The sequence below is a fragment of the Diabrotica virgifera genome, chromosome 2, assembly GCF_917563875.1.
Source record: "Diabrotica virgifera virgifera chromosome 2, PGI_DIABVI_V3a".
Classification (NCBI taxonomy): Eukaryota; Metazoa; Arthropoda; class Insecta; order Coleoptera; family Chrysomelidae; genus Diabrotica; species Diabrotica virgifera.
This window is the reverse complement of record NC_065444.1, coordinates 36,918,876-36,936,577: the sequence shown is the minus strand read 5'-3', so window position 1 is coordinate 36,936,577 and position 17,702 is coordinate 36,918,876. Positions and strand designations below refer to the sequence as shown.

Genomic DNA, 17,702 nt, shown 5'->3' with positions numbered 1-17,702 from the left:
AAGAATTAGACAGAACAAAACTATTAGTGACCACAACTTCGAAGTAGTCAAAGAGTTTAAATATCTGGGGGCGATAATTACAGGTGACAACCACATAGAAAAAAAATTTCAGCAAGGATAGATTAGATCATTAAATAGACTCCCTATCATCATTATTAAGGTCTAAGCTGCTAAAAAGACAATTTAAATTAAGACGGTACATGTCAATTTTTTGCCCAGTTGTTAATATGGAAGTGACATGGACTCTATATCAGCGGGAAATAAATAAGCTGCTGGTATTTGGAAGAAAGGTTCTCTGAGTGATATTTGGGCCTCAAAGAGATGAACTCACAGTTGAGTAGAGAAGGCGCCACAATGCTGAACTGGTGACTCTGTATGACACGGAAAACATCGTCAGACATATAAAAGCTAACCGGATAAAATAGGCAGCTCATGTGATAAGATCAGAGGTGGACAGATTGTTAAAGATAATGTTTTTTGAGAGACCGGATCATAGAAGATCAGTAGGCGGTCTCAGAAAAAGATGGAAGGATGATGTTGAAGCCGATTTATCTACAACAATGAAAAATTAAGGCGCAAGATCGTAAAAGATGGAGAGCTATAGTGGAGGCGGTAAAGACTCACCCCGAATTGTAAAGCCAGTCAAAAAAACCCAGTAAAAGTTAAAAATTTAAAATTATTCAGTAGTATTATTCCTTAATTATATTTAAAACAAAATAAGTAAATAAGAAAGATAAAAAAACTGAACTTTTACGATTTTTTTATTGGGTTCAAAATTCTACAAAATCAACAGCCAATCTTGACAAACATCGGATTAACTGATCAAATCAATTTTTTAATCCATAATATATGGTTTAGTATTTTTGACATTTTTTTGAATCCATCTAAATTTGTTTTTTAATCTTGTCTCATATCTCATTTATATCAAGATTACTAAACGAAACCAGCATAGACACGAGTGTGTTCTGTCTTTCTTAAAAACCAGTTCGAGGATTATAAGATAGCTTGACTGGTGGCCAATCTTACTGAAAGGATTAATAACTTCTACACCTTACGCTGTCAGAAAGCACTTATTAAGATATGGTAATACGGTTTTATTAATTATTTGATGAAAGATAATGTTATGAAACGAATTATTCAAGTCTAGCGTAATAAAAAATGTAATTGATTTAATATTTGATGGCAGTAGCTACCGATTAGAAAAAAGTGAATGAAGAAAAAAGACAACACATTATTTTTTACCGACAATCTTATTGTGACATTTTAATATTCAATTAGAAGTTCAATAATCCTTTTTTATTACAATTTACAGCTTGATTTGATGATGATAAAACGGGGAACTGAGTAGGACACATAGGAAGAATGGAAGACAACCGTTGGACAAAGCGAATTCTAGAGTGGCGACCAAGGGCAAGCAAAAGAAGTACCTAGAGGCAGACCTCAAACAAGATGGACTGAAGATAAATACAAAGAGAGCGAGGACCTTCGAAAACAATACGATCTATTTAATCTACACAAGAAAGTTAAAGAAATAGCAGGACTAAGAAAACAAAATCGGACACTTCTGAATAGACACGGGATTACGATAACACAGACAGATGAGAAAGTACAACTCTGGGCAGAATACGTCGACGAACTGTTCGATGGTGAAAGAGGGGCCTGGAACACATAGGACTTACTCGTTCCCTCTAATTATTCTAATTGTAACTCAGATGAAGTAGGTCCAGATATTACAAAAGATGAAATATTACACGAATTAAAAACAATGAAGAGTGGGAAAATCCCTGAACTTGATATGCTTCCTATCGAAATACTAAAAATTATAGATGAGGAGCACATTGATGTTTTAGTGACACTTAAACCAAATTTATAGTTCAGGCGTATTAACAAAAGATTGGTTAAAGATTGCCTCGAAAAAGAAAAACACAAGAGAATACAGTGATTATCGCACCATTAGCTTAATATACCATGTGCTAAAGTTACTACTAAAATAGTCCAGAAAGCCACTGCGCATCCGCTAGGAAAAATATTCTAATTCGGATTTTTTGCACAATCTTACTCAAAAAAGACCCCTTTTAACAAATTTGCATGTTGCCAGGACCAAAAGTTGGTCAAAAATCTTTTAAACGTTCTTTTTTTGTTTTTTTCCTAAAATTATTTTTTTAGCATGGAAAAAAGTTTTTTTTAGGTTTTTTGGATCTTTCCAAACAGAAAAGGTCTTTATTGACTTTTCTCTAAAAATGATAGTTTTTGACATATAAGCGATTAAAAATTGAAAAATTGCGAAATCGGCCATTTTTAACCCTCAAAAACTATGTGAAAAACTGAAAATTTGAATGTTGCCAAGGTAGATACATATTCTTTAAACATCGATTGATAAAGTCCCGAAGAGTTTTTTGCAATTCAATATTCAAAACTCCTTTGTTTTTTAATTGCTAATCAAGCGTGCGCGGCACTATTTTCCACCGACAGTATGGTGCAAATGAAAGGAATAAATTCGTTATTTCGTAAACCGGCGATTTTAAGGAAAAATCCCGAAACAGGTCGATTTTTATTTTTAAGTTATGATATTGTGGCATATATGGTGATGACGTAATCTATGATTTTTTTTAAATAAGAATAGTGGTCGTGTGGTAGCTCATTTGAAAGGTTCTTCAATTCTCTATTCAGTAATGTAAACATTTACATAATTATTTATACAGGGTGTCCTTCCACTTCTTTTTTTGTCAAATAATTTAATTTAATAAAATTTTTTTGGACACCCTGTATAAATAATTATGTAAATGTTTATATTACTTAATAGAGAATTGAAGAACCTTTCAAATGAGCTAGCACACGACCCCTATTCTCATTTAAAAAAATCATCGATTACGTCATCACGCCCAGATGGATGACGTCACTAGTATACCATATATGCCACAATATCATAACTTAAAAATAAAAATCCACCTATTTCGGGATTTTTCTTTAAAGTCGCCGATTTACGAAATAACGAATTTAATCCTTTCATTTGCACCATACTGTCGGTGGAAAATAGTGTCGCGCACGCTTGATTAGCAATTAAAAAACAAAGGAGTTTTGAATATTGTATTGCAAAATACTCTTCGGGATTTCATCAATCGATGTTTAAACAATATCTACCTACCTTGGCAACATTCAAATTTTCAGTTTTTCACATAGTTTTTGAGGGTTAAAAATGGCCAATTTCGCAATTTTTCAATTTTTAATCGCTTATATGTCAAAAACTATCATTTTTAAAGAAAAGTCACTAAAGATCTTTTCTGTTTGGAATGATCCAAAAAACCTAAAAAAACTTTTTTCCATGCAAAAAAAATAATTTTAGGAATAAAACAAAAAAAAACGTTTAAAAAATTTTTGACCACCTTTTGGTCCTGGCAACATACAAATTTGTTAAAAGGAGTCCTTTTTGTGTAAGATTTTGCAAAAAATCCGAATTAGAATTTTTTCCTAGCGGATGCGCAGTGGCTTTCTGGACTAAAAGTCATCCATTACCGAATATAATCATAAAATGGACATATGTAGATATTAAGGATACACAATTTGAATCATCTGGACAAAAACCTAGGATCATCTGGACATCAATTAAGTTACATAATATGTGTATTACATATTATGCTTATTTTATTGACTATAATGAAGCATACGATAAAGTACGATATGAACAATTAATTAATGTCCTGAAATCAAAGAAGACGATTAAATGCAGTCAGAATCATATCGAATTTATACTATAAGCGTTGATTGAAATATTAACATCAATTAACGCTATAAGCAACGAGCAAAAGTATGTATTAACGAACAGCTGTCAGCGAAAGTTGAGTTCCCATTAACAACATTAAATATGCGAATGTCTATGACCAGAATGGCGGAGTATGGAAAAGAATACGGTCTAACAATGAAAGTCAAAATTTATGAGATTGTCGAAACTCAAAGTGATGAATTTCAACAGAAGGTTAGAGCGAGGAAAGAGTCTAGAAAAAGGTATGACAGGTCTAAAGAGAAACATAAGAAGATTTACAAGGTAGCGAAGGGGAAAGCAAAGTGCGATGTAGTTTCTGGTAAGGAAAGATTGTCTGCACAGCTGTATGAAGAGTTAGAAACAACCGAGGAGATAAAAAGGTTATAAAGAGTAAAAAAGCATTGCTAAAGCAAGGGCCAAGTCATTAAAGACTTAACTCATTACGGCAAATTAAGAGTGCGGATAGAAAAGTGTTAAACACCGATGTTGAAAGAAAGCAAACATGGTTTGAGTACTTTAGAAAGTGGTGAAATGAAGACCACCAGGAGACAGATATATGATGCGGGATCCTAGATGAGAATGTAATATCGGGGATAGCGAAAGAAGAGGTTGTCGAGGCGTTAAATAGGATGAACAATGATAAGGCAGTAGGACCTGATGGAATACCTGGATGTTTGTTTGGATGGAGTGGATGTTTGGAAGGCTGTAGGAGAGAAAGAGGATGCTGTTTTGTGGTAAATGATGAGTATGGTAAACGAGATAATATTTGAGGAGGGAGAGTCCGATGATATCATTTTATAAAGATAAAGGGGCCATTCAGAACTGTAAGAACAGTAACATAGACCTTGTTAGCTTTAAGACAATTGATAGAGAAATATGGCGAGAAGAGAAGAGAGCTATATCTGGTATTTATAGATCTTGAAAAGGCGTAGGACCGAGTTCCGAGACAACAGCTATTATGTATATGTAACATTTTGACGTTTTAAACTTCAAACTGATAGTACGAAGTAAAATCTACTCTTAGTAAAAATTAACATTTTTACCTCAAAAAGTATTATTTAAACTTTCATACGAGTTGAAAAAGTAACAGTTTTTGTCAGTGAATAAAATTGTATACCTATTTATATAGATAAACTTTAAAATTTTAGTGAAAAGTCAATTAAGAAGACAAGTGTATTCTGACAACTACTAAATATCGGTCCCCGATGGGGGACAAAACTACACAACCGACGTCTTTTGTGACGACAGATGCTGATATGGATAACAGTATTTTAATTTCAAGTGTTACTAGTAATAATCCAAGTGATAGTAACCTCCAGAAAACAAAGCAGTTGGAACCGAAAACTTTCAATATTCTTTCAGATAAGTACAATGTACAAAATATTTGGGTATACATAGAAAGCACTGAAAATAATGTAGGAAAATTGCATGCAATGACAGTTGCCCATATCCTTTTTAAAAAATTTAAACTTAATAACATTTTGGAAATTAAGAGTATAGGCCGAAACCGGATTAAGGTTTTATTAAAATCATTATTAGAAGCAAATAATTTAGTTAAACATCCCCTCCTAAAGTCAGAAAATTTAAAAGCATTTATTCCAAATCACTTACTTGAAATTAAAGGGTTAGTAAGAGATGTTGATACTCGTTACGATATCAACTATCTTATGGAAAATATAGAATCACACTCACGCGTCACTAATATCTACAGATTAAATAGAAAAGTCCAAAAAGAAGACAGAACAGTTGAATTTGTACCAAAAAAAAACTATTGTTGTTACTTTTGAGGGGAATATTTTACCTGATCGAGTAGCTTTTAATAGTCTTTTTTCCTGTCGAACAATTTGTAGGAAGAGTGACCCAATGCTTCAAATGTTTTAAATTTGGGCATGTATCTAAGCAGTGTAACAGTACTGAAGAAAAGTGTATCAATTGTGGAGAAATTAAAGACGATAAACATAATTGTGATAAAAATTTAACTTTTTGTATACACTGTAAAAGCAAAGATCATGTTTCTATCTCAAAAAAGTGTCCCTCTTACGATAATCAAAAAAAAATTAAAAATATAATGATACAGCAAAAAACCTCCTTTAAAGAAGCTAAAGAAATTTCTGAAAACTCCTTATCCAGTCTAGTAAGTCACAACTCTTTTTCACCGCTAACAAATTATGACCAAAATTTTCCAGTTCTTCCTAACAACCATCGTATGTCATTATCACAACCTAATCAAATTCCTAAAAATACCAATTGCAATCAAAATAATTTCCCTTCCCAACCCAATCCTGTAAGCTTTAGTCCTCCAATGAAAAAGAAGAGAAAATCAAACTCTCCCACTATCCAGTCACCTATCCACGAACCATTATTTCCATTCTCCTTTGGACCTTCACAACCTTTGCCGATAAATTCAAATAAACCAAATTACGCTTGTTTGGAAACCAAGAAGAGTAGTATAGCTAGCAACCTATCCATTTTTATCGTGGATTTTTTAAATAAAATTCTTTCAAGTAACAATAGACAACCTATTGATATTAAATTAATTACAAGTAGCATAGAACAGGTATTGGAGGATACTTTGAAAAACCAATAAAATGCCCAAAACACGCAATTTAAATATAATGCAATGGAATGCACGTTCTGCTATAGCTAACAAAAATAGTCTGGTACAATTTCTTTATGATAAAAATATTGACATTGCTATTATAAGTGAAACTTGGTTCAAAAGAAATCAAAAATATAGTTTTAGTGGTTACAATATAGTCCGCAATGACAGAAACGATGGCTACGCTGGTGTGGCAATTTTGGTACACAAATCTCTTCGTTTTGTTGAACATAAAATCAATATAAATTACAATGAAAATATTTTAGTGTGTGCTATCCAAGTTAAATATGGAACTTTATTGTTAAATTTTTTATCTATTTATAAACCTCCAAAAATACAAACAAAATATGACGATTGGACTAAAATTTTTGAACAATTTGAGGGTCCTTTAATTATAGGTGGTGACTTTAATGCACACCACTCTATATGGGGTTGTCGTAATAATGATACCATAGGGTCACAACTTATAAATGTCGCAGATGATTTAAATTTAACAGTTTTAAATAATGGCGAACCTACAATTTTGAGACGTCCTGATCAACAAGATTCGGCTGTCGATGTAACTTTTTGTTCACCTGAATTGGTTAACAAGACATCTTGGAATGTCATTCCTGACACTCTAGGATCAAATCACTATGTCATATCTATAGAACTTCTTTTTGCAATTAATGAAAATGAAATATCTCCTAAAAATAAATGGAATATTAAAAAAGCCAATTGGGCGTTATATACCTCTACTATTCAAAATTTACACGATACAAACAATTTTCACTCGGATAATCTAATTGATAAGTACTCCTTCTTCATAAATAATATAAATACGGCTGCGGGAGCAGCTATACCCCAATATAAACCTTATAAATGTAAAAGGCACCCACCTCCTTGGTGGAATATTGATTGTGACAATATTATCAAACAACGAAAATTGGCTCTAATAAATTACAAGAAAAAAAGTAATTTTGAAAATTATGTTCAATATCAGGAGATTGCAGCTAGAACCAAAAAAACATTAAAAAGTATAGCCAAAAAGCATTGGATTGAATGGGTCTCTTCGCTCAATAAAAATACATCCGCTACAACTCTTTGGAATCAAGCTAAAAAACTTTACAGAAAACCGCTATCAAACATAAAATCTTTAGATCAGAAATGGATGGATGACTTTCTTATTAAAGTTGCACCCCCAACTGCGAACCCTCAAATAATTCCCAGCTCCATAGCATCAACCCCAGCTGATAAAAATCATTTTCTCTTAAAACCTTTTACTTACAATGAACTAATTTTCGCTATAAGTAATCGTAAAGATAATAGCCCAGGATACGATCATATCAAATACTCCATGCTTTTAAACCTTCCAGAAGTAGCAAAACATTTTCTATTGGACCTTTTTAATCGTATAGTTCAAGACAATTCTGACGTAAATATTTTTAAAGACATAATTGTTATTCCGATTCTAAAGCCTACAAAAGATCCAAATTCAGCCGAATCTTATCGACCCATTTCTCTTTTTTCGTGTGTATTTAAAACTTTGGAACGTATGTTAAAAAACAGACTAGAATGGTGGGTCCATACTAAAAAGTTACTACCAAACAATCAATTTGGATACAGACGAGGATGTGGAGCTTTAGATGCTTTAGCTACACTTGTAGCGGACATACAGGGTAATTTTTCTAGAAATAATTATTTGCCTACTTTATCACTAGATATAGAAGGCGCTTATGACAGTGTGTGTTTACCTCGATTAAAAGACAAAATGATCAATCAGTTTCAAATACCCATAAAACTAGCACAAACTATTCTTAATTTCTACACTGATAGACGCCTATACGTTAGAAACCATAAAAATGAACTTCTTGGACCACGTTATAATAGTTGGGGATTACCTCAGGGATCAGTCTTAAGCCCTTTTCTTTTTAATCTGTATACGGCTGATTTTCATAGCCTTAATGCACCAAGTATTACTTACAAAACAATCCAATATGCGGATGACTTCCTCATATATACAGAAAGGACAAAATATGAACCCTCCCTTACAATCTTAAGAAAATTACACGAACATTTCTCAAAATGGTTTTGTGAAAATGGTTTTAATTTATCCACTAGTAAATCTAATGTGTGTATTTTTTCACAACATAATATTCCTAACACAAATACTATTTTATTAAATGGCCAAACTTTAAATTTCTGCAAGTCAATAAAGTATCTAGGCATGTTTCTAGATCAAAAGCTAACTTGGAAATTACACATCGAGTATATGCTTGACAAAAGCAATAAAGGTCTAAACTTTTTAAAATCCATTTCTAAAACTTGGTGGGGAGCTGATGTAGAAACAGCTTTACTATTTTACAAATCTTACATCAGATCTATTCTGGACTATGGATGTATACTTTATGGATCAGCAAGTAAACAAATTTTAAATAAAATTGATGTATTTCAACGTACTGTTCTACGTATCTGTATGGGAGCAATGAAGTCTACTCCAATAGCACCATTGCATGTTGAAGCTTTAGAACCTCCCTTGAATTTTAGAAGAGATTATCTGAGTGAAAAATTTGTTGTGAAAATTGCATGTATCAATAATTCATTATATTCTAGCATAAGCTCACTAAACACAGATGATCTAACAAACAGTTACTGGACTCATAAAAATACACCAACCCTGTGTACAGCCTTTAGAACCATGTGCAACAATAAGTATATCAACAATATCAACAACCTTGATACTAACGACTATTTCGCATTTTTTTATGAACCTGATATACATATACCTACATATTATAATAGTTCATTATTAGATTCATGCATCTTGAATTCCTGTATAGACAAATGGCCCAAAGCAACTGTAATCTATACAGATGCATCCAAAACATCGGAAGGGACCGGATGTGCTTTCTACATTCCATCTAAATCAACAGAAAAAATGTTCAAATTACCTTCTAATTGCTCAATTTTTAGTGCAGAAGCAATTGCGATTCTTGAATCCTTGATATATTTCGATAGTTTAAACAATAATTCAGTGTTAATAATATCCGATTCATTGTCAGTTTTATTATGTCTCAAAAATTCAAAATTACCCAATTATAATTCTAATCCTTTCATTTACCAAATTAAGAACATGCTTGTCAAGCTTAAAAATAAAAATAAAACTACTAATTTTATTTGGGTAAAAGCTCATGTTGGTATAAAATATAATGAGCATGTTGATTCTTTAGCTAAAGCTGCAATAACCTCTTCAGCTGAAATTGTACCAGAGGAGAGAATTTGTATTCCTGACACTTTTTGTATCTCTAAAAGAAATCAAATAGATCGTTGGAAAACTTATTGGCAAACTTTTTGTAACCACTCAACAACACAATATATTTATATACAACCACAAATTCCAAATTCGAGATGGTTTAAGAAATTTAGTAACATCCGTAAATATATAACAACCTTAATAAGATTGAGATTTGGTCATGCTTGTTATCCTACTCATCTTGCTAAAATCAAAATTTACAATTCAGACTTATGTGAAACATGTCAAGAACAAGGAGATCTTAATCATATCTTTTTTAACTGTTCCAAATATATTCAGCATACAGGAACTCTTTTAAGCAGCTTGCAAACGCTGCAAATATTTCCTCCGTACCAAATAAATAACCTATTGGCTACTAATGACAAAAGAGTATATGATTGTCTAATCAAATTTATACATAGTACAAATGTATGTCTGTAATCAATTTTAGCCAATCTCGTTAACCTTTTTTTTACCCAATTGTTTATTTTCCCTCCTTTTCCCTATTTATAGTAATGTCTTTTAGTAATTTTTAAGAGGTTTTTTTTTCTTTGGACTATTTTGATCTGTTTGCAATAGTAGGTATAGATAGACACTTTTTTATTTAGTATTAAGTAAATTAGAATAATATGTTTTTCTTTTTAATAATTTGTATTAGGTTTAATAGTTTTTTTGTATTAGTATTAATTATTATCAAGTTGTATCTGGCTAAATAGCTAAGTGCTAAAGTCACAAATAAAAAAAAAAAAAAAAAATGTATATGTATGATGTATGAGAGACAAATGGATTCCTGAAAAGAACGTAAGGCTCGTGAAGGATTCACCAAAACTTTTCCAGTGACGGTTGGTTTGCATCAAGGCTCTTCACTGAGTCCCTCCTGTTCAATCTTGTTATGGATCTCCTGACATAGAAGGACAGAAGAGCATACCTTGGCTCCTACATAACGGAAAATAAGCCACTAGATCGACAACTTGAATACAATATATAGGCTGGTCGGTTTAACCGGAAGCAACTGAGCAGGGTATTCTATAATCGAAAAATCGGGGATGAGAAGAGAGGTAGAGGAAAATCGAGGAGAAGATTGAAGGACTGTGTGGCCGAGAACTTGAGAGAGAAATGTTTAGTTAAAGAGGACACGATGAGTAGAAATGGGTGGCGAAGAAGGGTAAGGAACAGTGACTCCTGAAAAAGGAAAAATCTAAAAAAGAATTTTGTAATTACAAATGCAATCTTTAATCCATGGAGTCACCTATAAAAAAAATAAATTAATTTGAAAGAATCTCTAGTTATTGAATGCCTTTTTTGTAGAATGATTTATGTTTTACCTTAATATAGTTTCTTCTTTTATATCAAAAGTTTATATGCCACAAAGAAAAATGAAAGAAAATATCAGAGAACACAGTATCAAATAAATAAATAGTGTTGTCCTTGAAGAGAAATATATATTTGCGTTGATTAGTATCTATAGGCTTTTTATTAGATTAGAAGAATATAAATTACAAATTTAAATACATCAAGTCTGCGGGGCAATGCCTCGTATTTTTTGTTTCGCCAGTTTTGAATATTCAATCGAAACTAGATGATTTGCAGCATATTCTGACCGTTACAACGGTGAATGCAAATAGGAATTACTTCTGGTTAAACAATAAGAATAGCAGATAGTAAATCTGAGACAATGAGAGGTAGGTGGGTAAGGTCAGTACTGATAGTGTACTACTAAATGAGATCTGCCTACGTGAAGATGATGTACAGTTCGATTCTCAAAACTATTACTTGTCAAATTTTCAGTATAAATATAGCATAGATGTAAATAACACGCAAAAAACATAAATTTACATGAATTTATGCATCTTTTAAAACCTATTGAACTATTGAAATAATAACGGGGTTTAGACAAACGGGTATGTAATACAAAAATAAGAATTTATTGGAAAAGAAACGGTTCTTATATATACAAAGAAGAGTGATGGCAAGGGAGAGGATATAGGATATAGTCTAGCGATTTAGAAAAAACAGTTAAAGAATAACAAATACGTATAAAAAATACATGAATAAAGCTATGAGTTTCAGGAAACCTGCACGAACTGGACTCGGAAGACAGAATACAGGCCGACACAAACGAATCAGTAGAAATGTTACATAAACTCTTTAATAATATATGGACCGACGAGGAGCTCCCAAAAGAAAGTAACGAGGGTGTAATCAGTAAGATACAAAAAAGGGCGATTTAAGTAAATGCGAGAATTGGCGAGCAATAACACTGCTAACTGCCACATCCACAATAATGTCCAAGATCATATTGAATAGACTGAAGCCAGAGCTAGACAAGAAATTAAGAAGCAAGCAAGCAGGCTTCGCGCTAAACGCTTCACTATCGACCACATTTGAACTCTAAGAATTACCTTGAAACAAGCTAGTGAATGGCAAAAATATAAACATAATGTTTTATTGAGTTTAAAAAGGTCTTCTATAGTGTAAACAGAGAACATATTTGGAAGTTTCCAAAACTGTATAGGTATACTACCGATGAAATATTATATCAACTTGATCAGACTATTCTACATGGAATATAGACAGTGGCGTACTGAGCATGGTTCCACGAGTTCAGTGGAACCCTCAAAAATTTTCGAAAATGAACACTAGTGCTGTATAGCCTCTCGATGCGTCAAATGCGAGATGATCCCAGAATCCGATTCTTATAGGTGGTAGGAGGAGCTGGCGACGAGCAAGATACTTTGTTCCATCATCTTCAAAGAAGAACCCGTACGAATTTCGATCCCTGATCGCACCTAATGGTGCCAGTTTAACTACGAAATGATAAAAGTCTGGAAAATCAAATTTACACCTGGAAATTTAAACTAGAAGAACACACAAAAAGAACCCGTAACTAAAAGGACACATCAAGCTCAAGGAAATAAAGGAACAGGCGAATAGAGATAGAAGTCATCGAAGCAAGAAAATGAATTGAAAACGGAAAAGTCTGAGGAGGAGATGGAATAGAACCAGAAATATGAAATAATTACGCGAAGGAGTCATAGACTTGTTTTGGATCATAGACAGAGGACAGAAGCAACTGGAAGAACTATAGCCTTGTCCAAGTGCCCTTTAAAGTATATACTAAAATAATAGAGAATAAGTTAAGAGCCGAAATTGAAAAAAACCTAGAAGAAAAACAAGAAAGTTATTCAGAAAACAGAGACAGTTATTTTAAATGTTTATAAGCTTAAAATCACAGTACATTTTATAGCTGAATACTTGTGATATTGTCTCTATAATTTTCAAAAAATCGAAATTTTAAGCTAACATTCAGCAATAAGTTAACAAAAATAATTTTACAAACTCTCATTTTTGAAGGATTTTTTATAATTTTACGGTAAAATTGGGTCACTTTTCCATGTACCTAATTTACCTTTAAAATTTAAAATGAATTAGCGATCTAACATTGTTTATATCTTGTATATAAGTAAAAAATGACGTTTAATATTTTGTATATTTTGTTTATTATCTATATACTTTATTACCATTATCAAAACCAGTTGTTAGATACATGAATCAAAGAGTTTCTTGGGAAAATCCACAACAAAAAATGCCAAACTCTAAAAGAAGTTTAGAGAAGAAGATACAGATAAGAAACATAGCTCTTCCAGGAAAATTTTGGAAAAACATTTTGCTGTTAATTGCTTTTCTGATCATTGCGAGGAATATTAAAATTAAAATAATTGGAAAATGCAGAATTTATATTAGTATTTTTGTGTATAAAATTAAATTTCTTTCTGATGTGTACCAAAAAAATACATTAATATGTTAACCTGTTTTATTTAAAGGACATCGCACACATCTTATGGAAAATATAATGTCACTCAAATTCAATAAAATTTATACGAATAGATACGTTTTCAATTAACGGTCAAATCTTATCATTGCGCCAACTCTATATTTTCAATAATAAGAGCAGAAATTGATATAAATAAATCTGAAATCAAATGGGTACGTACATAAGTTAGAGAGAGAAAAAATATTTTAAAATACCCAAATTGTCGGTACTCCATAAATCAGCGGATTAGTTTCACTAATCCGCTTAGGCCCAGCGGGGTTTAAGCTCCTTTTGAATAGCACCCAGAGCAATAGTGACACTTTTACTGACTCCAAAAATGTGATTTCGATAAACTTTAATTGCAATTTGCGCCGTAATTAATCATAATTAAGAGTTGGCGCAATGATAAGATTTGACCTTTAATTTAAAACGAATCTATTCCTATAAATTTTATTGAATTTGAGTGACATTATATTTTCCATAAGATGTGTGGGATATCGCTGCTTACTAATAAACTGCAACATTTTTTCCTGAACCTTGATCCTGAATTTTGTCCATCTAAAGAAACTATCTCCAACACTCACAAGAATCATTAACAAAAAATAGCTATAGCCTTTTAGTAGGTAAAGCTATATAATTTTTTTCTTGCACCAGATTTAGTTCAGAAATATTTTGCTTTTATTTTTAAAATTTTGTGCTTATTTTGATCTTTCTGACATGCCTTTGGGAATACAGAAAGAATAAAATGATTAAATACCATTTTTTAAACAATTATTTAAAAAAAATATTCGTCATTATTGTCTCCTGTGGTATTATTTTTAATCATTTGTTTTATAGTGAAGAAATGTCGTTTCCTAATGGTTAAATTACCTTAAAAACTATTTTGGCTCTCTAGAATATTACCTTAATTGAAAAATCCAAAAAAACATCAGCAAGACTCTCAAGAATCTTTCCCAAAAAATCGCTATAACCTGTTAGTAAGGCTATAGCATTTTTTTTGCACCAGATTTAATTCAGAAATATTTTGCATTTATTTTCAAAATTTTGTGCTTATTTTTAACTTCTTGGCATGCCTTTAGGAATACAGAAAAAATAAAATGAATGAATGCCATTTTTTAAACAATTATTTAAAAAAATAATATTTGTCAGTATTGTCTACTGTGTTATTATTTTTTAATAACTTGTTTTATAGTTGAAAAATGAAGCCTCGTAGTAGTTGTAACTTTATTTTGACTTTATATAATATTACCTTATTTGAAAAATCCGGAAAAAACTATCACCAACACTCACAAAATGGTTCCAAAATTTGCCAAAAATTTTCTAAAATGAACACTAGTGCTATTTGTAAGGCCTCGATGCGTCAAATGCGAGATGATCTCAGAATCCGATTCTTACAGGAGGAACTGGCGAAGAAAAAGACACTTTGTTCCATCAAATTTAAAAAAGAACCCGCCAGAACCCACCCAAAATACGAATTTCGATTCCTGATCACACCTAATGGTGCCAGTTTTACTACGAAATGATAAAAGTCTGGGAAAAGAAATTTACACCTGGAAATATAAATTAGAAGAACACACAAAAAGAATCCTTAACTGAAAGGACACATCAAGCTCAAGAAAATAAAGGAACAGGTGAATAGAGATAGAAGAAGTCATCCAAGCAAGAAAATGAATTGAAAGCGGAAAAGTCGGATGAAGAGATGGAATAGAACCAGAAATATGACATGCATACGTGAAGGAGTCCTAGACTTGTTCTGGAGCATAGACAGAGGACAGAAGCAACTGGAAGAACTATAGCCTAGCCCAAGTGCCATTTAAAGAGTATACTAAAATAATAGAGAATAAGTTAAGAGCCGAAATTGAAAAAGACCTAGAAGGAAAACAAGAAAGTTATTCAGAAAACAGAGACAGTTATTTTAAATGTTTATAAGCTTAAAACCACAGCACTTTTTATAGCTGAATACTTGTGTTTTCAAAAATCGAATTTTGAAGCTAACATTCAGCAACAAGTTAACAAAAATATCTTTACAAACTCTCATTTTTGAAGGATTTTCTATAATTTTTCGGTAAAATTGGGTCACTTTTCCATGTACCTAATTTACCTTTAATATTTAAAATGAAATAGCTATTTAATATTTTTTACACATTGTATATAAGTAAAAAATGACATTTAATCTTTTGTATATTTTGTTTGTTACATATTTTTATCACCAGCTTGATCAAAACTCGTTGTTAGATACCTGAATCAAAGAGTGTCTTGGGAAAATCCATAATAAAAAATGCTAAACTCTAAAAGAAGTTTAGAGGAGAAGAAGTATACAGATAGGAAACATACCATAGGAAAATTTTGAAAAAACATTTTGCTGTTAATTGCTTTTATGATCATTGCGAGGAATATTAAAATTAAATAATTGTAAGATATAGAATTTATGTAAGTATTTTTATGTATAAAATTAAATTTCTTTCTGAAAAAAAAATACATTAATATGTGTTTTATTCATATTTATATAGTTGCTTACTAATAAACTGCAGCAATTTTTTCCTGAACCTTGAACCTGAATTTTGTCAATCTAAAGAAACTATCACCGACACTCACAAGAATCACCGACAAAAAATAGCTGTAGCCTATTAGTAAGGCTCAGATTTAATTCAAAAATATTTTGTTTTTATTTTTAAAATTTTGTACTTATTTTTATCTTTCTGGCATGACTTTAAGAATACAGAAAGAATAAAATGATTAAATGCCATTTTTAAAAAATTATTTAAAAAGAATATTTCAGTATTGTCTCCTGTGGTATTATTTTTAATCAATTGTTTTATAGTGGAGAAATGTCGTTTCCTAATAGTTAAATTACCTATTTTGGCTACTTTGGCTCTTTAGAATATTACCTTATTTGAAAAATTCAAAAAACATCACCAACACTTTTAAGAAATCGCTATAGCCTGTTAGTAAGGCTATAACATTTTTTTTCTTGCATCATATTTAATTCAGAAATAAGTATTTTGCTTTTATTTTCCAAATTTTGTGCTCATTTTTATCTTTCTGGCATGCCTTTAGGAATACAGAAAAAATAAAATAAATGAATGCCATTTTTTAAACAATAATTATTTAAAAAAATAATATTTGTCAGTATTGTCTCCTGTGTTATTATTTTTTAATAACTTGTTTTATAGTTGAAAAATGAAGTCTCGTAGTATTTGTAACGTAATTTTGACTTTATAGAATATTACCTTATTTGAAAAATCCGAAAAAAACTATCACCAACACTCACAAAATGGTTCCAAAATTTGCCAAAATTTTTCGAAAATGAACACTAGTGCTATTTGTAAGGCCTCGATGCGTCAAATGCGAGATGATCCCAGAATCCGATTCTTATAGGTGGTAGGAGGAGCTGGCGAAGAAAAAGATACTTTGTTCCATCATCTTCAAAGAAGGACCCGCCCGAAATATGAATTTTAACTCCTGATCGGACCTAACGAAATCAAATCGAAGAAGTTCTTTATCAGTTGCAGTATTGTATGATTTGAATGCAGTTTTTAATTTGAAAATGGCAATGAATCACCTTGAACTTGGTAGTGGTTGTCGGACAAGGTACCTATTATTGCAAGGTACCTATTGCAGAGGCGGCGGTAGCAGAAGAGTTAAGGCGTTGGATAATTATTGTGAATCGATTAAGGCACGATATACAGGGTGTGTGAGAACATGTTGCGATGCCATAAGAGACCGTATTGAAAATTTCTTTGCCTACTATATAATAAAGTATTTCTTATTTAACACAGGAGCACATTGCAAGGAATTTTAACAGTAGAGCCGGAAAGATCATCAGTAGAAGACGAAATTTACACTACGCATATAGGACTATATGGAGAAATTAAAAAAATACATATAGCAATGGAAGGAGAATAAAAAGGATAAAAATATCTGAAAGATAAAACAAACGAGAGTTACGATAACTATAAAAATGAAAGAAAAAAGGTAAACATATAAGCACCTATAACATGTCTTGCTACAACAAGTAAATATATATAATAGAGCGATCCTAAAAAATTTGACTATATTGACACTCGCCTAATGTTGATGTTATAATAAATTCTCAAAAATAAAACAAAGAATAACAGTTTAAAATACCAATTGGTTTAAATCTAATAACATTTAACTGAATCGGTTCCTTATTCATATATAGTGTCAACTAATCTGAAGATATAGTCTTTGGGGGAATATAAATAAAATTTAAATAATTATACATTATCCTGACAGA

General features: G+C 31.5%; 1 protein-coding gene across 1 annotated transcript in view; it reads right to left on the bottom strand.

Annotated features, from left to right (window-relative positions):
- Positions 1-16,799, bottom strand: part of LOC114327407 (probable chitinase 10) — a 127,095-nt gene extending 110,296 nt beyond the window's left edge. The window contains exon 1 of the mRNA XM_028276017.2: positions 16,675-16,799. The gene's annotated coding sequence lies outside the window, so the exon portion shown is untranslated. The remainder of the gene's footprint in view (positions 1-16,674) is intronic.
- Between the last annotated feature and the right edge of the window lie 903 nt (positions 16,800-17,702).